Source organism: Silene latifolia, chromosome Y (assembly GCF_048544455.1).
Source record: "Silene latifolia isolate original U9 population chromosome Y, ASM4854445v1, whole genome shotgun sequence".
Lineage (NCBI taxonomy): Eukaryota > Viridiplantae > Streptophyta > Magnoliopsida > Caryophyllales > Caryophyllaceae > Silene > Silene latifolia.
This window is the reverse complement of record NC_133538.1, coordinates 462,142,510-462,169,523: the sequence shown is the minus strand read 5'-3', so window position 1 is coordinate 462,169,523 and position 27,014 is coordinate 462,142,510. Positions and strand designations below refer to the sequence as shown.

General features: G+C 35.2%; 1 long non-coding RNA gene across 2 annotated transcripts; it reads left to right on the top strand.

The window, feature by feature from the left end:
- The first annotated feature begins 6,004 nt into the window (after nucleotides 1-6,004).
- On the top strand, nucleotides 6,005-8,210 carry LOC141627136 (uncharacterized). 2 transcript variants are annotated; one of them, XR_012536698.1, is made up of 5 exons: nucleotides 6,005-6,188; nucleotides 7,290-7,338; nucleotides 7,467-7,514; nucleotides 7,805-7,870; nucleotides 7,947-8,210. It is a non-coding gene; the product is annotated as an uncharacterized LOC141627136 (long non-coding RNA). The 2 variants fall into 2 exon arrangements; XR_012536697.1 differs by having other exon boundaries at nucleotides 7,290-7,373.
- The last annotated feature ends 18,804 nt before the right edge of the window (nucleotides 8,211-27,014 follow it).

The following is a 27,014-nucleotide window of genomic DNA, read 5'->3' as shown; positions in this document are numbered from 1 at the left end:
CCACCCTCAACTACCACCATACACCACCCTCGACATGGCCAGCCACTACCCTCGACAGCCGCCTCGTACGACTCTCAAAACAGCGGCAACAACAACAACAATAGCAGCCCAAACAACCACAACACACACGATATACACACCCGTAACCACACCAAAACCACCACCACCACTAGCCTAGCCATGGGGCACAGTGGTTCTGCCCAGCACCTCTAGCCACCACCAAACCTGAGTTCAACCACCTACAAAACCCGACACAACAACCACTAGTAACAACACATAACCGCCCATACCCTTCCCGTTTAACCTTTTTTATACCCCTTCAAACACCACCCAACCGCCACCTACCACCACCCATGACCTCCACCATAGCCTCTACTCAACCCACGACAAGAACCGCCTAACACCCTCTCAGGCCAGGCCACAAATGTGGGTTAAAACTAGAGCTGATCAAAAGCGGGCTTGGGCCGGACACGGGCCGGGCCTAACTGCTAAAAAATTGTCCGACGGGCCTTATTTTATAGCCCGAGCCCGCTAAGCGGGCCAGTTTTCATTGTCCGTACCCGCCCACTTCAAATGAGCGGGCCGGCCCGCGGGCCTAACTAAAATCAAATACAAAAATTAGTGTTTCTATTAAAATATGAGTTTGTTATCGCTACATCCCACTAGAACTTAACAATTATCTTTAAAGCTTACCCTTAAGAAATTATACTAATTTTTAAAAGATAAGTTTAATAGATTTTGGAAAAAAACACAAGTTTGACATGACAATGTTCTACTACAAACATCAAAAATTTATTTTTGTCTTGGTCTTTGTGCGGCATTGTTAGCGGTTACACACACTCCCGTGTAATAAATACTTAAAAGGTACTATCTTTATACGACAATCTCGTTAGCATGTCGTCCATTCTCGAAGAATCTTTATACGACAAGTGTAAATACCGACAATTTTACACTTATACGTAAGGCATAAGTATTCATTTACGCTACCTAATTGGTATAGAGTGTACAAATTGTAAATGAAATGAGCAGAGAAGGTCAGAGGATTGAGGGTTTTTGAGGACTTTTATGAGGTTACTTTTAATAGCGGGCCTAGCGGGACGCCCATGGGTAATTTTGTTTAGTCCAAGCCCGTCCATTTATTCTAATGGGCCTAATTTTCTTGTCCGTTACCCGTTTAATTTTTTATTTTTCTTGTCCAAGTCCGCTATTTTAGCGGGCCGGACGGGTCGACCCGCAATTGATCAGCTCTAGTTAAAACCCAACCTAAAACCAAGTCACAAACAACAACAACAATAAGCCCTAGATCTCTCGGTCAAACTCGAGTTTGGGTGGTCAACGATGGTCAAAGGGGTGGTCAACTACGGTCAGAGGTGAGTCGGGGTCAAGGCAGGTCAACGGTATAAATTATTAAGATATAAACTAGTATAAGACGGTCTTACCTCAAGATCTTGAGACGGAGGGACAAAATCTCTCTTCATTCTTCTAATCTCTCTTTTTCTCCTTTGTGTGGTGGAAAATGATGATGTGGTTATGGATAAGGGAGGGTGAGATGAGGATAAGATGAGTGTAGTATGGTAGGTGGAGTATATATGTACATGTATTATATATTATATATATATATATATATATATATATATATATATACATGTATTATGTATTATTATTATTATGGGTTATTTCACAGCAATAATTCATCCTATTTGTGGTCTGCAATAATCATCCCATCCTATCAATAATCCTAATTAAATCCAACCTAAACACCATACCTTCTAATAACGAACCAGATGATATCTTTTTGAAGTTTATGTTGGAATATTTGATAGTTTTTGGACAACCTAACTAGTATATGTGAAGTTTATGTGTAATATTTTCAAGTGATGAATCAAGAACTTGGTTTATTTGATACACATAAACATCACAACATATCAGTTGGTTCGTTATTAGAAGGTATGGTGTTTAGGTTTGATTTAATTGAGATTATTGATATGATGGAGTAATTATTGTAAACTACCAATAGGATAGATTATTGTTACGAAATAACCCTATTATTATTATCATTATTATTTATTATTCCATCTTGTACATAATTCGTAGAATACAATACAATATATACATATATATGTATATATACATATATATGTATATATGTATATATATATATATATATGTATATATATATATATATATATAATTATAAAATACGGGGTATTACAGTCTTCCTCCCTTAAAATGAACTTCGTCCCCAAAGTTCACCTCACTCTCTCTCTTTTACAACTACTCTCTGAAGTCTCATCACCGATCCTCAAGTACTCTCTCGAGGTTCTTACTGTCATCATCACTCTCATTATGCCAATATGATCCTCATCTCTCTCATCAGGCTCACACAAGCTCACACATTTTCCTTTATCGTGAATCCTCTCTTTACTCATGCGCTACTCATATGCACCTCAAAAAAGGGGTTATCAACTGAGCATACGGTCTCTTACTCTACGTGTTCGCCGATGTCTTTTTTTATTCGATAAAACGGTTTCATTGGTCTTACCCACACCCTCATCCATGTATGGCTGAAATGAAAAAGTGGGTTTAATGCATTCAACAACAAGCCATTCAAAGAAACAAAGGACATCTTCAATATTCTTACCACCATAATCTCCCTTACCTATGGAGTCAATATAGGCTTGGGTTTGTTTGTTCATACCTCTTGTGATGGTAAGGCACACAGTAAGCCATGGGAGTGTGTGTTCGCAGTTATGAGAACAAATCCAATCATTCCATCTAAGCATGTAATCGTGGAATTTCTCATCTTCACCCTGTGGAAACTGGACGGAAATCATTAGAACGGTCTCAAGGAATTGATGTTCCCTGAGACAAAAGACAAACTAAACAAAAACTAACAGAAAATAGTTGCCTCCCCGGCAACGACGCCAAATTTGACAAGGCTAAAGTTGTATCCCCTAAATAAAAGTAAAACTAGTTCACTACTAACTAATAGTTAGCGGTAAATAGGGAATTGAATCCACAGGGAGGCGGTAATAGTCTATTTGCTAATGATTAAGTCCGTCTTTAAGGTAACAGTTTTCTTGAAGGATTTGATTGGTTTGCTATAAATTAAATGCGATGTAAATAAAAGATGAATTCAATAATACTAAAGAGTCTAGGGTTTAGGTTCTCTAGGTCAGTTATCCAGGGGTACAATTTAATTAATTGAATAGACTAGCTTAATTATAGCGACCACATGTTAAGTCTAGTTCTAAAGGGCATAAATAAATCGATTGATCCTATATTGGTCTTAACCCAGTCGATGAAAATCCTAGTTTGCAAGACTAATTAATCAATTATGATAAGTAATTAATTAACTAGATTCGGGACAACAATTGAACAACCACCAAAAGCAGTTTAACCATTAATTCATTAACTACCCCTTTATAACATATATGCTAGATCCCCTTTCACCCCAGATTAACAATTTAGCTACTCATGATAATTAAACTAAAAACAATAAAAATATGAACAACACAATTATGAAATTGGAATTTGAATAAATGATTAATGAAGAAAGATTAGTAAAGTACCGTAATTAGCAAAGTAGATTTGAAAGCAATAAAATAGCAAAACTAAACTATGTGTTTTCTAAGAGTTTTAATGTAAAAGAGGTATAACCTAATATTATATAGGAGTTTCTTATTTATAATAAAACATAATAATAAAATAATCCGACTTAAGGAAAGTTTCATAATAACTATGTCAGACTATAATACTTGATCGAGTATTGACACACTCGATTGAGTGACTTCAACAACTTCGTCTTCTTCTCATCTTTCTCCTTGTTTCCCGTCTTGCTGACTCCGACGTGCTCCATTTTACTCTTTTGCTCCACCAATGCATCCATTCTGCATTAAAACACCAAACGGTGGAAGTATCGATATTTCTAATATAAACGGCATATAATTAACATATTATAGCAAAAAACCATCTCAAAAGCAAGTAAGGGGAGGCAGAAATGTGTATATAATTATGACTCAACAAACTGGTCGAGGGACCAAATTAACTGCTCTTTTTCTTCCAATCGTGAATTTACTCCATAATCCTTTTTGCCTGTAATAAATCTCACAAAACTCGTTAAATTCACTCTCTCACAGCGCGCAAGACATGAACATAACCCATATTTAAAACAACCTAAACTAAATAATGACATTATTAAATGCAAGTAAATTCTAAAATTCACAAATTAAATACGATAAAAGTCCGGGCTGCCTCCTGGTAGCGTTGGTTTTAAATAGGTCCCGCATGACCTCTTCTTGCCTTTATATATCAATTACCCGCAACTGGGCACAATCAAAACAGCTCAGAGCTCTTAATAATCGATCATAAATCTGTGCATGTGCTACACAAAAGCATAAGTAGCACAAAGATATGACATGAGCATATAAAATCATTGTTGAAGACCATCTTAGATTATCAAATTTGGTGCCGTTGCCGGGGATACGTTAATAATCTAGTTTGCTAATGTAATAGTTCGTCTTAAAGGTAACAATTTTCATGAACGATTTAATTGGTTTGCTATAAACTAATTACGATGTAAATAAAAGATTAATTCAATAATATTAAAGAGTCTAGCGATTAGGTTCACTGGGACAGTTATCCAGGGGTGCGATTTAATTAATTAAAAGAACAATTAAGTTTTTTAAGGTCACAACATCAATCGATTCATTTATGTCCTTTAGATCTACACTTAACATGCGGTCACTATAATTAAGCTATTCTATTCAATTGTCGCAGCCTATATTAGTCTTAATCCAGTCGGTGAAAATCCTAATTTTCAAGACTAATTAATCAATTCTGATAAGTAATTAATTAACTAGATTCGGGATAATAATTGAACAACAACCAAAGCTGTTTAACGATTAATTCATTAGTTACCCATTTCTAACATATATCCTAGATCCCCTTTCACCCTAGATTAACAATTTAGCTACTCATGATAATTAAACTAACAACAATAAGACAAAGGGAAAACATAATTGAAAGCATGAAAAATATGAACAACAAAGCAATTATGAAATTGGAACTTGTATAAAAGATTAATGAAGAAAGATTAGCAAAGTATCGTAATTAGCAAAGTAGATCTGAAAGCAATAAAGTAGGAAAACTAAACTATGGGTTTTCAAGAGTTTTAATGTAAGAGAGGTGTAACCTAATATTGTATAAGAGTTTCTTATTTATAATAAAGCATAATAATAAAATAATCTGACTTAAGGAAAGTTCCATAATAACTATGTCAAACTAAGATACTCGATCGAGTTTTGACACACTCGATCGAGTGACTTCGCAACTTTGTTTTCTTCTCATCTTTCTCCTTGTTTCTTGTCTTGCCGACTCCGCGGTTCTCCATTTCACTCTTTTGCTCCACCAATGCATCCATCCTGCATTAAAACACCAAACGGCGGAAGTATCGAAATTTCTAATATAAACGACATATAATTAACATATTATAGCACAAAACTGTCTCAAAAGTAACTAAGGGGAGGCATAAATTTGTATATAATTATGACTCATCACTCGATACTCATAAGGTACTTTCAATGCACTCATCATCTAATGCCTCAAGATATCACTTCTCGGGTTTGCTAACCGTTTCCCTACTACACAAGTCTATGGTTAAATCTCGTATGCTCATAAGATCGTTGATATAAGTCTTAGTCTATGGGTCTCCCAAAGGTCAAAGCACGAAGTCACTAGTGGAAAAAACACCTATTGTGTCAATTAATTTATGTCGATTCTACAAAAACTGACGCAAAAAGTACTTAGTTTTGGCGGGAATGCAATTTCACCCTATAGGTAAGCTTAATGCGTCGGTTCTTGTAAGAAACTGACGTATATAATGCATCAGTTCTTAGGAAAACCGATGTATTTGATCAAATACATCAGTTATATTACTAAACCGACTTATTTAATATTACATTTTTACATCTACTATACCTAAAACCCATGCAAATACCTACCACTCACACATTAACTCATCAACACGAGTCCCTTTCCCATTCATTCCTTCAACAAAAATTTAACACTCCCTTTCCTCCATTCCCTCATTCAATCGATACTCCACTGCCGACCCACTGACAGCTCGCCACCGACCCACTGACGGCTTCTCACTCTCTTCTACGTATCTAATTCCTAATTTGATATTGGTATGATTTTTACTTGATTTTTTTATTGTAAGTTCTTTTAATAAGGTTTCTTATTGTTGTTTACTAACAATTTTGTATAGTAATTGATTTGTTAGTATGAATTGAATGTAAATCTAGAATTGTGTTAAGATTATAGTTAGGTGAAATTGGGGGTTTTCTATTTTGATTAGTTGGTTTGGGTGGGTTAATTTATGCTACATTAATGTTGTTTAAGGTTTGTCAATTTCATATGTGTCTTAGTGCATAAACGTTGCTCGACTAGGCCCGCTGCCCGCTCCTTGCTATGTTCCGACCTTGTTAATTCATATGCATATCAGTACATGAACTAGCCATATACAAGGGACGACAACTTAGCCAAAACATAAGTATCATCCCAAAACAGAACCATATTTAATCCCATTCAAATTGAAACTAGTTGACATGGGAAGAAAATTGTACAATTATCCCATCCGAGGATTTTTACGAAAATATAAATAAGTATTCCATAAAAGAAAGGATTGTAGGATTGAGATAGAAACTTCTGAGTATCCCATATCAATATGTTAGTAGTGATGATTGATGAGGCTGCAATGGCGTCGTATCTGAAGGACAACATGCTGCATTGAGATTGTGAAGTACTCATCAATGAAATCATAAGCTTTAAATTTACATGTGTACTGGTTAAGGTGCACAATGTGTGATTTATGTGAACTGACCCAAAATGAGATTACCTTAATTTGGGTCCTTTTATAGGTGTAAGTTATGTGGGCGCCAAAGCAACTACCCACGAGTTGCCGTCATCATAGGAGATCTCTTATATTTTTCATTTTTTTAGCTGTCTTAGTTTCTTTTTCTTGGTATTGATAGGAAAAGTTTGTTCTTCGATGAATTCTACTCTACTTTTGTAGTCAACTTTCTGACTTGCCAAATGATTAATTAATTAACTTTGTTTTCTCTTCTAATATTAAAATAATATTTGTACTATACAGCTACGTGTTTGATGCAAAGCCTCATGATTTGAAGAAATAAGAACTTGCAAAACAGTATTGAGGCCCGTCTACTTGTCATTCAAACTCATTAAAACTAGCGATTTAGTTGATTTGACTATGACCATTCATGTAGGTACTCCAAACGAGCTGATGCAACTGGGGATTTATCTGCAGCTATAGAGGTGGATTTTGCCAAACAATATTGCTGAAAAAGCTGGTTCTGTTTTGTTTTGCAGCATGTTACAAGTTCATTGTTTTCTATATGCATTATATTTATCCTATTATTAACTTTCTTCAATGATAAATGCAGGAAGGAGATAAAGACGGAATCGAAAAATTCATTAAATGAACCGTAAAAGTATGTTATCTCTATATGAGAATTTGATTACAGCTTTTAAACTTCTTCTGGGTGTATGCAACTTTGTGATTTAGTAACTTGTCGCTTAAGAAAATAAACCCTCACGAACTCTATTTTTTCTTTTAAGAAGTCCGCGTTTTGTTTGAGGGGAACATATGTAGGTTTCTTAAATGTGTAATTTGCAGCTAATAGAGCAAAGGGTCTGACAAAAGTTTGGTTGTGACATTGCCCTAAGACCTTTCCTAGCGCAGTGATCTTACACTCTTACTGGGCACTCTCTAATCTTGCAGGTGACAAAACAACACAACGAACACTGTTAGAAACTACTGGGATTAATGGGAGTGCCTGTGGTTGAGGTGATTTTTCATTATCTTTTGTGAATTTTGTTCCATCAATTATTTTTTGATAAATATGAGTTTTCTTGTGGTGCAGGCTCCTTCTGAAGCTGAGGCACAATGTGCTGCACTTTGCAAGAATGGAAAAGTATATACTATAGCCATATCATGGACCTTTACCCTTTACTTTTGGCTGTTATACTACTTATGCGTGAATAAACGTTCTGATAAATATAGAGTGGAATTGTGTTGCAAGGACACTTGAAGCATAATTGTTTCTTATGTACCATCATTATCCACAATATGTAAAATATAATGTGATGGGAATCACATTATGTATGTCAACGTGTTATGCCCAGTCGACAATACTTGATTTTTTTCTTGCAGGTTTATGCGGTGGCTTACGAAGATATGGATTCTCTAACCTTTGGGGCTTGTATATTTCTTCATCATTTAATGGATCCTAGCACAAAGAAAATTCCAGTTATGGAATTTAATATGGCTAAGGTGTTAGAGCAGAGACTGATAATTTAGAATGATTGTTCTGTTTTAGGTCTTGAAGCGAGGAGCTGTGAGGCGTTGGTTTCCCTCCCAAAAGTTCAACCCAGATTTGCTATTGCTATATGGAAGAAGTATCCCATCGAGTTTCGATTGATTTATAGGTTTATGTAAGTTTACTAGATGTTTAGAGAACATTTCGTATAGATTAGCTTAGTAAGTAAGATGTTTGTGGGATTATTTGTACTTTGGATTGTATTTGGATCGTTGTTGGATTGAATAAAGTGTAATGTTATTTTTACATGTGTTGTATTAGTGGTTAGTTGGATTTCTTGTTGTAGGTTTTTAAGTTTTGGTATTCGGATTGTGAGTATTATGTAATTTCGGCAGCAAATTTTTATATAAAAAAAAGATAAATAAATTGCGTCGGTTCATGAAAGAAATGATACAAATGAGAAAAATGAATTGGCCCTAAAACAAAATATCAATTGCATCAGTTATAATAACAAATGACGCAAAAAATAAAGAAAATACTATAGAACTGATGCAAATGTTGAACTATTTGCGTCGGTTGTACATATTTATTGCGTCGATTTTTAAATCACAACTAACGCAAATGGTACTTTTTGTGTCGGTTTTTAAACCACAACTGACGCAATTGTTGAACCTTTTGCGTCAGTTCCACAACTGACGCATAGCAAATACGACCCCTTGATATACGCCAGTTCAAAACCGACGCAAAAGGCCCTTTACAACTGACGCAATAGGGATTTTTTCCATTAGTGAGTCAAAGCCAAGGTCTAACGTTCTAGTTCCATAAGTAACTCTTAGTTAACGTTGGTGTTACGCATATATATATATATATATATATATATATATATATATATATATATATATATATATATATATATATATATATATATATATATATAGGAATGGGATCATGTGAGTATGACTCATATATTTGAGGATTGAGGATTAATACTAATACATCGGATCTAAGAAATCCAACATCCATGATTTAGTGCGGATAAGTAAGGGTAATATGGTAATTTCGCGGACTCGTATATATACTCCTTATTCAATCGAAACAAACCTAATTCATTCATTCTCACCCAAAGCCTTTCTCTCTCTACCTTCAATCATCTCAACGCAATCCCTAATTTTCTGTTTTTCGTGATTATTTTGTTTGAATTCAATCTCACTCAATCATTTGTCATTCTTCTATTTCTTATCAACGATCATACTATTTCAATCGAAATCGCGATGTCAGGTACATCTACTTTATCTTTAGTTTTTAATTTCAGTTTTATTTTCATGTGATTGTTGTTTCGCTACATATATTTGCAATTACTAGTCATCTTATTGCGTTTGTTATGATTTTGTAGCTACTCATCGTGATTTCAATGCTTTGTATCTCTTTTTCCTAAATTAGGTTTAATTTGTGAGGACTTCATATGATTTATTTGTCTTTTTTCTCATACATCTAGGTTAATTTAATTCGAACAAGTTACGAATTTGTTATATATTCAATAATTTTTTTGTTCAACTCACTTTTTGTTGTTATGATTTTTTTGTTCTCGATTTATACTTTTGATGAGATTGATTCATAGTCTTGTTATTTGATTGCGATTTTAAATTATTTCACTTTGTTCGAGTTTTGTTGTCATGTACACCTAATTTACATGTGTAGTATCTTGTTTCAAATCTTTTTAAATTTGTGTCAGATTGATTTACATCTTTTTTACATTGTTACTCTTCTTTGTTAGCTAGTAGTAGTATACATTTTCGCCGATTTAGGTTCTAAATTGTTTGACATCTTATAAATATCACGTATTTCTTTGCTAAAGTATCCGTGTGATATTGTTTAGCGAGACTATGTGATATTGTTTAGCAGATGTGTGATATTGTTTTATTACATCCTTGTTACTTTGATTGTCAGAAATCAATTACTACTTGTTTGTTTACATTGTATTTTTTTGTGCTATTTTTTGTCAGATCGTGAAAGTTGTTTAGCTTTGAGCGGCCTATTGGACAGAGATATGACTTGGTCCAAATTGGCTTAAAAAACTTTGGGCTTAAGGCTTAATTTACCTGCCAAATGAGTCTCCAAGTTTGGTGTATGTTTGGTTTTGGTATAGATTTGATGTTGAGTTGTCATCATATGTTTATGATTTACATTCTGCTTGTTTATTGAGTTGCGGTATTTTGTTTGACCATCACCATTTCATCTTGTTGAGCGGCAAGCACAACATAAATTTTAAGATATTGTTGTTGGTTCTTCTGATTCCATTGTTTTCATCAGGTATTGAAAAAAATTAGATCGGATTTGTCTAATTTCAGTTGTGGCCTTGCTCATATTTTCTATGAGTGCTTTTAATTCATTAGTGAATTCGAGTTTTGATTAATCCACTTTCTTCTATTGCTACAATAGGTTGAACTTTGTCCCACTAGATTGTTGGTTGCGTAAACCAGGTTGTTTAAGCGACTTAAAGGTGAAGAATCCTGCGGAGTAAATGTGTTGGACACCTTTTCTTTCTTTGAGATGGATCATCGATGAAGTGGAAGTAGACGCCACAGCACAGTATGGTTCATTGCTCTTGATGAGCTTTACTTTGGATCCTTGTATATCTCTCACATGTTTGCTTATTAGGAATGGCAGATCCACTTTGAAGGGGATATGAAGTCTCATGATGCGTCCAGAGAAGCTAATGGATAAAACCAAGTCATAAATGAAACTAAGAATCAGTGTTACTTTCCAAGGGAATATGAAGTCTCATGATATTCTTCATTGGTGTCGTTCTAATGGTTGGATGTAATTGAGTTCCGGAAAGTTGAGTAGATAGTCAAGTGGCTGCATTAAATTAAGTCATGGTCATGAAATGGTTGTATGAAACGGTTGTACTAGTGTTTAAAACAAGATGAGGTTGAACAAACGTCAAGCAAGAAGTTGAAGATTGTGCTGGAAAAAGATGTCAAAATGGATAATAAAAATAAATTGGCAAAGGTAGAGGAAGAGAAAGGAACTAATCTGTGTACTTAGACTATGTTGACAGAACTTTAATTGAATATGCACTGATTGATGTAATTTTGGAAGGATAGTAATCTGCTGTAGTCGTTATAAATTAATATTGCGGTTGTAATTTTTTGATATTGTTTAGAATCAGCAATGATATTTTATCTTATATCTTTGTGATATTGTTTCTCAATAGCAAAAAGATTCCTTGTGAATGCGATATAGTTTTGGCTAAAGTGTGATACTGTTGTGCGTGAAGTTTGATATTGTTCGGTAATGCTTCTAGAACAATATGACGTGATACTTATGAAGATATATATTGTTTCTTATAACTGTTTGGAAACTAGCAAATAAAAATAGATATATGATATTGTTAATAGCATAGTGTGATATTATTAGCGCAATAACTTGATATTATTTACCATATCATTTGATATTTTTTTTGAAAGACAATAAGGGTGATATTATTTTATGATATTGTTTACCACATCTTGTGATATTGTTAAGCCAGTAGTGTGATATTATTTACCACATCTTTTGATATTGTTAAGCCAATTGTGTGGTATTGTTTATCACATCCTGTGATATTGTTAAACTAATAGTGTGATATTATAAAAACAAACGTGTGATATTGTTTACAAAAAAAAAAATTAAATACTTTAGAAACCATATATTTTCTATTTAATAACATAAAAAAGAGGCAAATCCTGATACAACTATAATTGTTACCATATTTTACATTCCAACTCAAAAATGGAAAAAACAATACAAATTTATAATCGCTTGAAATGATATCTAAGAATAAAGAAATTGCCTTTATAAGAGAAATGAATAAAAAAACATGATTTTTTTAGTTGATCATGCACTATTAGACTTCGCCAGCATGCACACATACTCCTAAGTAACCTCCAAAAGCGAAGAAATCTGCAAAAAAAAAAGGAAAACAAAGTACAAAACATCATCTTAGTATCATCTTTAGACAAAAGAAAATACAATTTGTAGTAAAATAATATAAAAAACACACCATATTACAGCACTTACAACAACATTTTATATTATTTTACTACAAATCAGAGACATTTTACAGCGAAAACACCATACTGTAGCATTTTAGTGCCTTGATGACATTTTACAACTTAATTATGTAGTCAACCTGCCAAAATGTATGAAAATAGATTACTAGTAATCTTCACATTCAGTATCACATAATACAAACAACAGTATCACACGTTTTTCATTATCATAGCCAACATGTAATTCAACATTACTCATTTTACTAAACACAAACGATTACTTCAATTCTATCATATGAAACTGTAATTTTGCACAATTAAACAATGTTAACCCTAATTTTCGTGATTAAAACGATATGAAACCCTAATTTTCACAATTAAACAATGTTGAAACCTAATTTCACAATCGATCAGTATTAAACCCTAATTTTAGCGATTAAAACAAAAATACACATCCTATAAACGACTACAACTTCAATTGATGATAATAATTGATTTAATGTGTCGAATTATGAACGAAAAACGTTTAAAATCATTTATAAGTAAGATATTTAGAAATTTACAGCAAGAACATGAAAGTACACTAAATAACTTGACGTTTAGTTCAATTTTTTTGATTTAATCCTATTAAATTCATATAATTCAACGTACATACAATAATTTCGAACAAAAATAACATGTAAAATCAAATTAACACTACATAAGTTGAAATAAAATCACAAAAATGAAAAAAAAACGAGAAAAAAACATACCTCAACGATTTTTGCGCGAATTCTAGTGATAGTATTCAATCTAATGAATGAATAAATCTAGGATGTTGAAATACAGTTGAAATCAAGTTTGAATCTTTAGGTTTTCGCAGATTTTCAGTGAAATTTTTGAGAGGATTGTGATATATTTTTGTTTGAAATGTTTTAGATTGATTTTGGATTTTTTAGAGAGAGAAACTATTGACTGATTTTGGGAGTTTTAGGTGGTTTTGTTTGTTAATTTTTCCCGCGATATTGTTTTGTATATGGTGTGATATTTCATTCGTTACTCAATCCTTAAATATTTAGGGGTTCTCACCGGATCCCGACTCTATATATATATATATATATATATATATATATATATATATATATATATATATATATACTAGGTAGTATCCGGCGCTTCGCGCGGCCTATTTTAAAATTTTATTATTTTAATTGAAGAAAAATAATATAATTCGTATATGATCTTTAATATTTTTACTTAGAAATAAAAATAAAATAATTTTTCTCAAATTTAGTTTTTGTAGGTTTAACTTTAATGTTTTAAAATAAAATACATATAGTTTTAATTATTAAAACTAATAAGTGATAATTAATTATGCATGATTAACGTTTTATAAATAAATTTGTTACTTATTTAATATCATATTAATTAAAATAAAATTTATTCGAATAACGCAACGATGAACCTTGAGTTCTCACATTATATTATTTAACGATACATTATGTTCCGAATCAGTTAATATTTGGTCAAAATGATGTGAATATAATTTTATGTAATTTATATTTTTTATGTATAACGTGTGATATTTATGTATCAAACACAGCGCGTCCAAACATAACTTATTCAATTCTTTTGATTGTGTGTTGCAAGTGCTATGTGTCAAATATATCTATAAGAAATTTACACCTTTTGTTTTTTAAACAACTATCAATTATATTATTTTTCTACAATGATTAATAAATTACCTGTAAATAAAATAGGTTGAACTTTCTCAATTTTTTTTTCTGAGGTTTAACTTCAAAGTATTTAAAAAATAACATATAAAATATTTAACTAAACTAATATTTAGTTAGTCATAATCAATATTTTATACTTGACGCATGCATATTTAATTGAAGATATTAAAGAAAAATATAACGTGTTTTCTACTTTTTCATGTCGTTTATAATATTATATTACTTAATAATCATTACTTTTGTTTTGATTATTTAAATGTATTTGCGATCAATGTGTTACTGTGTACATACATACTCCTTATCACACTATTTAAACCTATCAAACTCTCACATGTATTCAATTTCTCGTAATATTTTTTTTTTCATTCTCACACTATAAAAACTTATCTCTTACGGTAGTAGTTTTCCTAAGTTTTATTTAATACAATGACTCTCCCAAACATATTTTTCTTACCGGATTTAATGGTCTAAGTTTTATAACTTTCTCTAAATGTTTTTTTACGTAAATGTAAAATATCAAAATATTTCAATAAATATAATCAAAATTATACTCAATTGAAAGAATTTTTTGCTATGAACGTAATTATTTATATTTTAGAATTTTTATCAAAATATTTTTTTACTAAATTTAGATTCAAATTACGGTAATTTTTTTTAATGTAATTTTATAATAAATTTATTAAATTATAATTAATATTTTGCTGAGATTTATACAGCATTTATTATGCTCGTATTAAATAATTAGCTGTAATTAATGATTGTCATTAAGGCTGTAAAGGACACGTGGCACATCGACAGCGTTTCAAACCAGTTTTATATATATATATATATATATGTCACGTAAAATCTCACACAATCACGGGTATGCAGGTCGAGTAACAAAAATGTGCGGACTCCATAAAACAAATAAACAATGCAAAATTTACTCGTAATGTGACTTAACCATGAACAACACTTCCATTTCCGCACCATGCCACGCATGTATCGCGTAAAATTCACCACATGATCACACATGTGTTTCCATATCCGTTCCCATCCATCATCAACACTTCTGCTCATACGGAAGGCCATAATACATAATCATACAAATGACCAATATGCGACACATAATTTGCATTTTTCATCTTACTTTTACACAACAAAATAAAATCACGTCGATTAACGCACATCAACAAGATTATCACATCATTTTTGTCATCAATGCACTCGTGTCGAATCAACGATTTCCATTTACCTAAAAAATGCCATACCATATAATCAAACGTAAACAATTCACAAAATATCACCCATGTAAGGTCAACATGCTCATCCAAACATAAGTCAACTAATATAGACCGCGAAATAAGGGTACACGCTCTATATTTGGTCGAATATCAACAAAATAAGGGCCAAGGCAAGGCCACTCGGTCGAGTGAATGGGGCATTCGGCCGAGTGTCACACGGGCAGAATTGGGTTCGGTCGAAAATCACTTCAAAGGTCACTTATTCTAGCATACGAATGCAAATGAACCCCAAAGGTGACTAGTGCACTATCAAATGACCATACTAAAACAAATTCACGGCCTTATGGCCATTATTACTACACAACTAAAACAAAACATGATACAACATGATATTTTGAAATTCGTTTTATAAGTATTGCATTCCCCTTATAACCGGTGACGATATCACGGTACCGTCACCAACAAATGCACAGTAGCGCAAAACACCATAATCACATTAACACCCATTGCATTTATGCAATCTCATGGACATGGTGCTAATATCACCTACGACAATAACAATATCTCTACTCAACGGAATACTACAATAAAGTCACAATGTCTGACATAGGGGTTTCACAAAGAAATTTTGAAGATAACTTTTCAAACAACATCAATTTTACCTTTTGTGGAGTCAAAGTCTCACATAACCATTTTCACACTTATACACACCTACTTAAATTAAACGGTCAAATGATATAACACAAGTGATCAAAATAATCCAACCACACAATTGGGCCCACATGCATCACATATCGTGCTCTCAAACTCATAACCATGGAGACCAATTTGATAGTGCTACATCTACAACCCAATCTAACAAAATAGTACCCCCGATAAATCGACTTTCAATGGACAACCTTGTCTTTTTATCTGACAAAATGACACTCCCCGAAAAACCGATGTCGATATAATAATACAACCATCAATTACCATATCACACGTGTACAATAACTATCAGATAGTTTCACCATTCATTTCTTACTACGACTTTTACTAGACATCTTTCATCGTCCAATCTCATTGATCATCTCAAGTTTCATCTAGTACCCTCTTATATTCTTATTTCATAAATTCTTGTTACCATCTTTGAATTCAATTTACGTATTCCCACAACTATGACCAACCCAAGTTATCGCCTTATTCCACCCTTAGGTATCTCAATTGCTTTCTCATTGTTACACCATTTAAATCTCATTTATTTATCAACCAAAGTTTACAAGTCATGTTCAATAATAATATCTCTTAACATGCAATCCAAACCTCATTCACTATCCATAAGTTCAAACACTTATCAAATATTCAACCTAGATTACACATCACTTATTATCCACAAATTACTTCATACAATCATCGTACTCAATTCAAGACACCTTACGCAAGCTAAAGTCACTTTCTACTACTCCTAATTTCCAAACATAGATTACACACCTACCTACTTACACGGTTCAAATCCATATCAAACGAACAAATTTACATCAATCCCAATAAAACACATGTTTCACATTCATAACTCTCAAGTACAACACCACTCATCACACATTATTAGCACTTTACCCTTTTTCCTCATAAGCTCGTGGACTCACTCCCATTTCACATCCCCTTAATCATAACCACGTGTGTCTACACGTCTTTACTCATCATAACCATACCACCCACAAGGTAAACAAAGTATTGACCCATATATAAGCAAAACAACACATTATTAAAAAAGATTGAAACACTATGAAACATAGAAACTATGTTATAAATAAAAAATTTAAAATTTAATCATATACAGTATGTTATATAAAAAAAATTTGGGCAAAAATTTTAAGGTAAGATTCTCAATTAATTAAATCAAGAAACCATAAAACCAAATTTCAAACTTGAAGACCATGCCTAACATCATTAAACAACATTTGAATCTCCATTACATAACTAGATAAAGGATGAAGTATATAGAAAAAATTGGATTTGTATGTATAACTAACATAGATGTCAAAACTTGAGACGTTTTGTAAAGAAAAACCGCTAGCTTAATACGGCACAACCCAACATCAACAAGTACTAAGTACTAAGAAACAATTAGGTCATGTTTTGAGTGCAAGAATCAAAATCATTCATTTAAGATGAAGTTTTAAAAGATTTTGGGCGACATTTTAAGATAAAATTTTGATTCAAGATGATGCATACCGTCACTAACAAGGATAATGACCTCGTTAGTCAATTAAACTAAGTTTTTAAACACGAAAAATAAATTGAAACTCAAACATGAACATCAAGGTTTTGAAAATTTGGGATAAATTTTCAAGACAAAATTCAAATGTATGACAAGAGTTAGCAATACCAACCAAACTTTAGTCCTTGTTAAACAATTAACCATGCAACAAACAACAAATCAAATTATTGACTCAAGAATACATATTTTTGGGTTCATAAAATTTTTGGGCAAAATTCAATATAAAACTCTATACTTGACATCATAAATGATGTAAAAAAGAGGTGATTAATATCATGAATCAAACAAAACATGCAATTAATTGACAAAATTTGAAGGAATTAGCGTAGATTTAAACAAAATCAAATTGGAAAAAATTACGAGCAAGGAGAAAACCACTCACATTGTTTAATTTGCAAGAATTAAGAGGATGAAATGGAGTACAAAGCGTAAGTCCAAGCAACAAACAACAACAATGGAGTTTTGAAAATAAAAAAAATTAGAGAGATTTTGGGTAACTTTTGTTATGAGAAATGATGAAGAAATGTAAGAGATAAGTTAAAATAGGTTAATAATATAAATTTTCACGAAATTTACAACCCAGAAAATGGCACTTGGTCGAGTGCCCATCCACTCGGTCGAGTGCCTTCTCCACTTGGTCGAGTGACCCACTTCCAGAAATGTTCAAGTTTCTAGAAAATGGTCCACTCGGTCGAGTGGTAGGGTTCACTCAGTCGAGTGACTGGTACTAGGCTGAGTACTAGCTCGCACTCGATTGGGTGCTTCTCTATGGTTTGTAATTTCTGACTAGGAAATACTACTCTTAAATTAGCGACTACTCTACTAACAACCATTACTAATCACACCCTACTATAGTGCTAGTGAATTTCAACATATTTGCGGTATTAAAATGCCAAAGAATGGGGCTAATGCCCCTCACACACCATCACGTAACAATCATTCTCAAAACATGTCATACGTATCATTACTTTCATCCAACTTTTACATGTTATCACATACCATATGTGTGGACATAGGCACCTGGAATGCCCAGCCGATCTGTGGACATGCAGCAGTCTTTTGAAAGCCACGCTCGGCGATGTAAAAATGCTTTCGACCAGATCATTTTAGATCGGTCGGTTTCGTTTCGGCAAGGGTCTCGAAACGATGCAAGAGATGTTCGGAGTCGCCACCAAGCCTTTGTGGGATACTTGGAACCCGTTCGAATCCACTTTATACCTAGGTCAACCAAGGCAAAAAGCGGTGTTTGACATAGGTACTAAAGATAAGGAATCATCCCTCTTTAACATCCTATCTCTAGAATGACTCTCGTACGCCCTGGATAAGGTCGTCTATTATCCAAAGTTTCTGAGTAAGAGGTGAAGGTACGTATTGGGAAGCTCTTTAATTGGACACCCAATCCCGCCCGCGGTAGCGACCTCTACTGATCGATCTTGGTTGGTTAAATGCAAAAGTTGATAAAACGGGTAAATGCATGAATGCGCATCCACAAGTTTGAACCTAACATGTGACCTTTCTATGTCGGTTGTTTTATCCAAGTATCAAGTATTTGATGTCAAGTTGGACTTATTGTTGATTTGCATGCAAGACGGAAGTTAAACATCCATTTACCAAGTTAGGTTTATGGTGCATAACGTGATCCATTTGTCTTTGTAAGGCGTTTTGCAAATACAATGTAAAATGGGCAGATTCGTCATCTGATCCGTCCTGTATTCGGGTTAACCGAAGTCGGGATTGTCCTAGGCAAGTGCTGGAAGGAAACAGTGTCTCCATCAGGCAGCCTATATAGGCGCGAGCCATCAGGCGATGCAAACAGGCCTGTCCTGGTTTGAAAATGGGAAAATGATTAGCCTGTTTAGGAGCGGGTCAACGGACGGTTGAAATGACGTCTTCTGACCATTAAAAGGTGATACGTGCTTAATGTATAGTCTTTTTAGCCTATTTCAGCACGTATTTCTATGCATTTTTATATTATTTTTATGGTATTTTGCCCCGAATTGGCTACTTTGGTTCGTTTTGTCCATTTTGTAGAAATGAACGCGAAAGTAGTGGAATCGTACTCTTTTTCGTCCTTTTTGCATGCATTTAGAGGAGACGGGATTTTTCAGAGTGAGATACAGTGTTTGGAAGCGTCATGGCACGGATTACGAGGCATTAAGGCGCGGACTCAAGCTGAAATGAAGTCAAAGTACTCGATCGAGCTGTTTTACCACTCGATCGAGTGGTTTCTACGTCCCAGAGTGGTCGATCGAGCACTTTGTACTCGATCCTTAACTTGCAGAAAGACCATCTACTCGATCGAGGACTTTTCTGGTCGATCGAGTAGTTTTGGCTGAGGATTTGGTCGATCGAGTGGTTTTAATCCACTCGATCGAGTGGTTTTGATGGTTATGGGCTTTAATCAGCTCGTGTGAATGTTTATTCCGCTAAACTTATTTACTTTGCTATTTAAGCACGTTTTACTAGGTCATTAGGACTATCTAGCTTTTATCTTAGTCAGTTTACATAAAACTTTTACTACGTACTTCATTCTTCTTGACTGTAACCTTGTTTTGGGGTTATTATTGCTCGGATTCGATTGTTCTCTACGCCGGATTCGCATTGATTGTAATTCCTTCTCTTCCTTTAATAATAATTAACCTTTTGTTTGCTTTAGTTCTTTGTTTGTCTCATTATTTCTTCTGCCCTAATTTCTCTTTATGCGATTTATTGTTTATTTCATAATGTTTATTGCTGGGAATTTAACTGCTGTTAGTTTAATTAGCGACATGAGTAGCTAAACCCCTTTCATGTTGGGATTAGGGGATCTGCGGTAGAAATGTGACGATGTAGTAAATGAATTAGATGAATTAGTTGGGAGACCCTGTCACCATAGCAATTTAATTGTATTTATTCGACTTAGTTGAGTGCACGCTTCTATGTCATCCTTTAATCTGGCTAAAATTACTCCTAGATCGAAAGATTGGACTAAATAGGCCTGCTATGAACAGTAGACTACCCTAATGAGGATGAAAGTTAATTTGGTGGTAATTTAGGATAGAAAGTGGACCAAAAGGACCTTTCAACATCCGTCTTACATTAATTCGTCTGAGTCATTTACAGCTGAGTCACTGGACTACCGTAGTGAACCGAATTCCCGACATGTCCCTCTTTATCTGATAGTTTAATCTTATTTCCTTGCTTTTACTGCTCTTTACTTTATTTCTCTTCTTTTAAATCTCGTAGTTTAGCAACTAATTCAAACAACCCCCATTTGTTACCTTAAGATTAGAATTAGGCAACTGATAATTGCACCGCCTCCCTGTGGATTCGATACTCGACTGCCTCTACTACATTTTAGTTGAGACCGTTAGGTTTTATCTTTGACAGGGTACACGATAGCCGTGTCAAATTTTGGCGCCGTTGCCACCACTGCCTGACTTTCACCTTCCACTTCGACCTACTCCCACTGCACCCGCCGCCAAGAAGCGGCGTCTTGAGACTAGAGAGGGGTCCATACCTTCAGGGAGTACCCAGCCTTCCACGGCTACTCCCGATCCGACCCCTACTCCCACTACTACTACCACTCCTACTCCACCTCCCACTGACCAGACACAGACTGAGCCGGTCTTACCGACTACTTTCGTACCACCTCCTCCTTTTGTGGCGCCCGCAGTCCTGGACCAAGGGGGCGCAGTTTACGGTTTGTTGCTTGAGGTTGCAGCGCGTCAGGATCGTATGGAGAGGGACATGGCTCTTGCCTTACACCCTCTGTACGAGTACCACTTGCGGCGACATAGACTTATCCCGGAGGGTTGGCCACACCCTTCCTTCTTCCGGTACCCACCTGAGGGGTACCCAGTGTCCGAGGAGGAGGAGGAGGAGGACCCAGAGGTGGCAGTGGAGAGAGCCTGTGCCGAGGAGCGGAGGAGGAGAGAGATCCGGAGTACAGGGCGGAGGTTGTCCGTGACAGCAGTGACGACGACGACGAGAAGCTACTGGTCTACTCCCTTCCCCAGTTTTCTAGCTGGTTTGGGGAAGTTCGTATTTTGTATGTATCTCCTACTCTTTTATTTTGTCTCCTTTATTTTATTTTTTTTATTTTGTCGGTTGTATATTCCCGTTCCCCTGTATATATCTGCTGGTGTATGCTAGAGGACAACGAGGGCGTTGTCCGTTTTGGTTTGGGGAGGGTATTGCATCCTTTTGAGTCTGCATTTGCATTTGTTTTTTTGCATTCACGTTTATTTTTCAGCTTTGCATTGTTGTTTATTCTCAATTAAAAATAAAAATAAAAAATCAAAAAATTTCAAAAAATCAAAACAATTTCATGTTTATTTTTGCATATAGGTTGAGTCGGAACAGTAGATTTCCATGATGACAATGCACTATAACTTGTCATTTTACTTGAACCTTGCATTTTATTGATAGTTATTAGCTTTGTCATACGCATAGTCTACGAGTTTCTGTTCAAATATAGCTGACTGTTTAGACTTGACCTGATAAATTGGCAAACTACTTAAAAATTCTGAGATATTAAAGCCCATAACGGGTGACATTCATGACCAGTTCATTAGGAATTTTGAGTAGTACTCCTTGCATAGCATGTTCGTCTATTTTGCACATTTATGACATTCAATTTCTCGTCAAATACACATATTCGGGTTTGTGGTTGGTGTCACATGCAGGGAGGTGCTTGCAGATTTCTCTTTCTTTATATTTTTCACCCATTTAGCTCCACATAAGCCAGATTTGCCCTTTTTGACCCATTAGCTACATTCCAAATTAAGCCTGCCTAGTCAAGCTAGTTAGTATGTTCTTTTGGGTATGAGTTTTATGGTTGCATTTTTGGCCCGTATTTCTTTTATTGGGGTTGTTGGAAAATTGAGGAAGGAAGAAAAAAAAAGGGGAATTGAAAAAAAAAGAAGAAAAAAAAGGTGAAAAACGTGAAACAGGAAGAAAAAAAAATGAAAAAATGAAAAAGAAGGCTGGAAAACGTGAGAAAAAGAAAGAAGACAAAAAAATAAGTTGTTCTTGTTTCAGTTAGTTATTTCAGACGGTGTTGTTTTTGACCATCTGACTCCTCTATTCTTATTCTATATTTTTTTGAGGAGATTGTGTTTGAGTTTAGTGAGCTTTGTGCCAATTGAAGGACACTTGTACTTAGTTTTTCAGTCAGTTGAGATTCTGATGGTTTCATTATGGTCCTGTTAGGAACTAGCTTGACGCTTTTACCTCAACATTTCCATAACATGTTTTGCCTTTTCTCACCTGAACCTCACTATTCCCATATTATTTGTAAGCCCTCGGCTGTGACGAACATTATTGGTTGGAGTGTGTGCATTAGTACTTTAATTGTCTTTCATTTTTGTTGCATGCATGCTATGTAGGTCGCAGTTAGGTGAGTGACTGTCTTTTCTTCTCTCTTTTACATATAACATTCACCCTTTGCTTCATGAGAGAAGAGTGACCACGAGAGAGTCCGATTTTGTTGGTCTTGCAAGGTCGATAGGTCGGCTATATTTCTGAACAGCTTATAACTCGTTTGCGTATTGACTGCTTAGCTTCAACTGTTAGTTTTTGTTGCATTAAATTGGTTCAAGTAGACAAGTTAAGCAAGCTCTGAGTTATCATTTCCGTTCCATTAGGTTGTGTATAGTTTTGAGTTTAATCGAGGGCGAGTAAAGGTTCGGTTTGGGGAGATTTGATACGTGCCTAATGTATAGTCTTTTTAGCCTATTTCAGCACGTATTTCTATGCATTTTTATATTATTTTTATGGTATTTTGCCCCAAATTGGCTACTTTGGTTCGTTTTGTCCATTTTGTAGAAATGAACGCGAAAGTAGTGAAATCGTACTCTTTTTCGTCCTTTTTGCATGCATTTAGAGGAGACGGGATTTTTCAGAGTGAGATACGGTGTTTGGAAGCGTCATGGCACGGATTACGAGGCATTAAGGCGCGGACTCGAGGTGAAATGAAGTCAAAGTACTCGATCGAGCTGTTTTACCACTCGATCGAGTGGTTTCTACGTCCCAGAGTGGTCGATCGAGCACTTTGTACTCGATCCTTAACTTGCAGAAAGACCATCTACTCGATCGAGGACTTTTCTGGTCGATCGAGTAGTTTTGGCTGAGGATTTGGTCGATCGAGTGGTTGTAATCCACTCGATCGAGTGGTTTTGATGGTTATGGGCTTTAATCAGCCCGTGTGAATGTTTATTCCGCTAAACTTATTTACTTTGCTATTTAAGCACGCTTTACTAGGTCATTAGGACTATCTAGCTTTTATCTTAGTCAGTTTACATAAAACTTTTACTACGTACTTCATTCTTCTTGACTGTAACCTTGTTTTGGGGTTATTATTGCTCGGATTCGATTGTTCTCTATGCCGGATTCGCATTGATTGTAATTCCTTCTCTTCCTTTAATAATAATTAACCTTTTGTTTGCTTTAATTCTTTGTTTGTCTCATTATTTCTTCTGCCCTAATTCTCTTTTATGCGATTTATTGTTTATTTCATAATGTTTATTGCTGGGAATTTAATTGCTGTTAGTTTAATTAGCGACATGAGTAGTTAAACCCCTTTCATGTTGGGATTAGAGGATCTGCGGTAGAAATGTGACGATGTAGTAAATGAATTAGATGAATTAGTTGTGAGTCCCTGTCACCATAGCAATTTAATTGTATTTATTCGACTTAGTTGAGTGCACGCTTCTATGTCATCCTTTAATCCGGCTAAAATTACTCCTAGATCGAAAGATTGGACTAAATAGGCTTGCTATGAACAGTAGACTACCCTAATGAGGATGAAAGTTAAGTTAGTGGTAATTTAGGATAGAAAGTGGACCGAAAGGACCTTTCAACATCCGTCTTACATTAATTCATCTGAGTCATTTACAGCTGAGTCACTGGACTACCGTAGTGAACCGAATTCCCGACATGTCCCTCTTTATCTGATAGTTTAATCTTATTTCCTTGCTTTTACTGCTCTTTACTTTATTTCTCTTCTTTTAAATCTCGTAGTTTAGCAACCAATTCAAACAACCCCCATTTGTTACCTTAAGATTAGAATTAGGCAACTGATAATTGCACCGCCTCCCTGTGGATTCGATACTCGACTGCCTCTACTACATTTTAGTTGAGACCGTTAGGTTTTATCTTTGACAGGGTACACGATAGCCGTGTCAAAAGGTTTGTAAAATGGTTTAAAAAGAGGGTGTTTGAACCCGTCTTGGTTTGAAAAGGTCGTTTAGACCGCTTTTGTGTTGATGTGAAGAACGATACTTGAATAATTATCATTATTTTGACAATATTCGATGTCGGGTTCGGTTTTGCAAGCTTGACATGAATAGTTTTGAAAATGATTATGAACTAATTGTTTTACGTTCATTTGTTTGTGATTAGTCAATGTTTATCATCGTACTTGGGTTAAAATCCGACATGGTATGTAGAACCAAGGATGATTTTGTATTTATGACTAATGCATTTGTTTTGAAAATGTAAAGAAATGAAATAAAAGGTTTTAAAATACCTTTTATTTGTATTTAACCAAATATTATCACCGAAACACGGATTAAACCGTCAAGGTATTAAGAACCAAGGGTGAAAAAAATATTTTATGGTTAAAAGTTTATCATGAAAGAAATAATTTAAAATATTTGAAATGGTAAAAAACCGATTACAAATAAGAAATGAATTAAAAGGGAAGATGAAACCAAGCACGGCTGGATTAAGGCCTGAGAGGGGCTTTAGGCGCGAGCCCTGCTGCTATACAAGCAGCCCCTGTCTCTGGCCAAAATCCGGTTTTGGCTCATTTATCCCATATTTGAATCATGTTATGCATGTTTTAACATGTTATAGTCTTAAAACAGATGCGAAACATGATAGAAGAGGATTTTTACACCCTCATACTTACATGCTAGGCTTGAGGCGAGAAATTGACGAAAGTGTATCAACTTGTTTGTTCGGAAAAATCGGTTTGAAAACCGTTTTAGCAATGTAAAAGAGTGTTTTAACTTTAGTGATGGTGTAGTTGGTCGATATGGTCGGTCAAGTGATTTAATGCACTATGACGGTACCAAAAAATGTGTAAGGCTTGTGTTTTTGATCGGTAGGTCGAAAACACGTGTCGGTTTTTGACTTGAGAAGTCGAGTCTAGAATTTTAAGGGAGAAATGTGGGGGCGGACACTCGCGTCAGGTATTATGGTGTGTGAAGGTGGGTATTTATAGAGAAATGGGTGGTTGTGTGCATTTTGAGCGATGTGGCCGCATGGGCTGCTCGAAGAGGCGCGAGCCAATTCGCGGGTCTTCGAGGTGACTTCTCACTATCACTGTAATACTCCGTATTTATAAGTCTTGGGGTACTCTATCGAGTAGGCCTTACTCTGTCGAGTAAGGGTAAGTTGCGAAATAAAATAGTTTCTGACCTGTTGGGTACTCGATCGAGTAGCTGGGGCACTCGATCGAGTAAGGGGGTACTCGATCGAGTACCTTGGGTACTCGATCGAGTGTCCGGTTTTACGGGGAGTTTTCTCGGGTTTTGTTAATTATGCGATTAAGGTATTTAAGTTCCGTCGTCATTATTCTAAACCACTTTTACAAAACCTAAATTCCTGTTTAAGAGAGAAAGCAAACAAGTTCATCTTCTTAATCGCATTCTTAGCAATTCCCGGAGTTCAGACGGTCAGTTCTTGTCGTTGTTCGTACCGTTGAGTTCCTTACGTCGAGGGTAAGATCTATGCACCCTTTTATTATGTTTCCTTCGATTCGGTTAAACCCTAATTTAGAGATTGGGGGTTTTTATGTGTAGTATGTGATGTGGTAGTCTCTATGTGTTGCATGATAGGAGGAGGGTTCATAGAAGAGGCTTTTTGACTCAGCAGTAGAGACCGTCTGATTGTGTGCATACCAGGTAGGATTTCCTACTCAGTATTAGTTCCATAATGGGATATTGGTTGATGTATTGTATTTGGTTGTTTGATATAATAATTGTACTGTGATTGTGGTTGTGATCGTTGTTGATGGTTCGCGAGGCGTGGCCTCGGCTGAGTGGGGTCACTTGCGGGAGTGGCTTCACGCCCTAGTTTCTCCTTCTGTGGAACCCGCCACAGAAGGGATGTGCACATTAATGGACAGGGTTTATCGCTCACTATGTGGAGCGGGGATTTTGTGGGTACGGCTGCGGTCCCCCACTGGCAGGGCTGGTCCAGTGGACAGTCAGTATTGAGATGATTGGAATCGATGGGTTGTGTGTGTGTGTGTGTGACAGTTAAGCTGTCTGTTTACCTTATCATTGTTGTTTATATTGATTGTGTGATTAGTACTGACCCCGGTGTTGTTTTGTAAACCTGCGGTGATCCATTCGGGGATGGTGAGCGAGATATTGAGCGAGTATTGAGATGAGTCTTGGGATATTTGGGATGCCACGACATGATGATAGGAGTCTTCCGTCGTAGCCTTT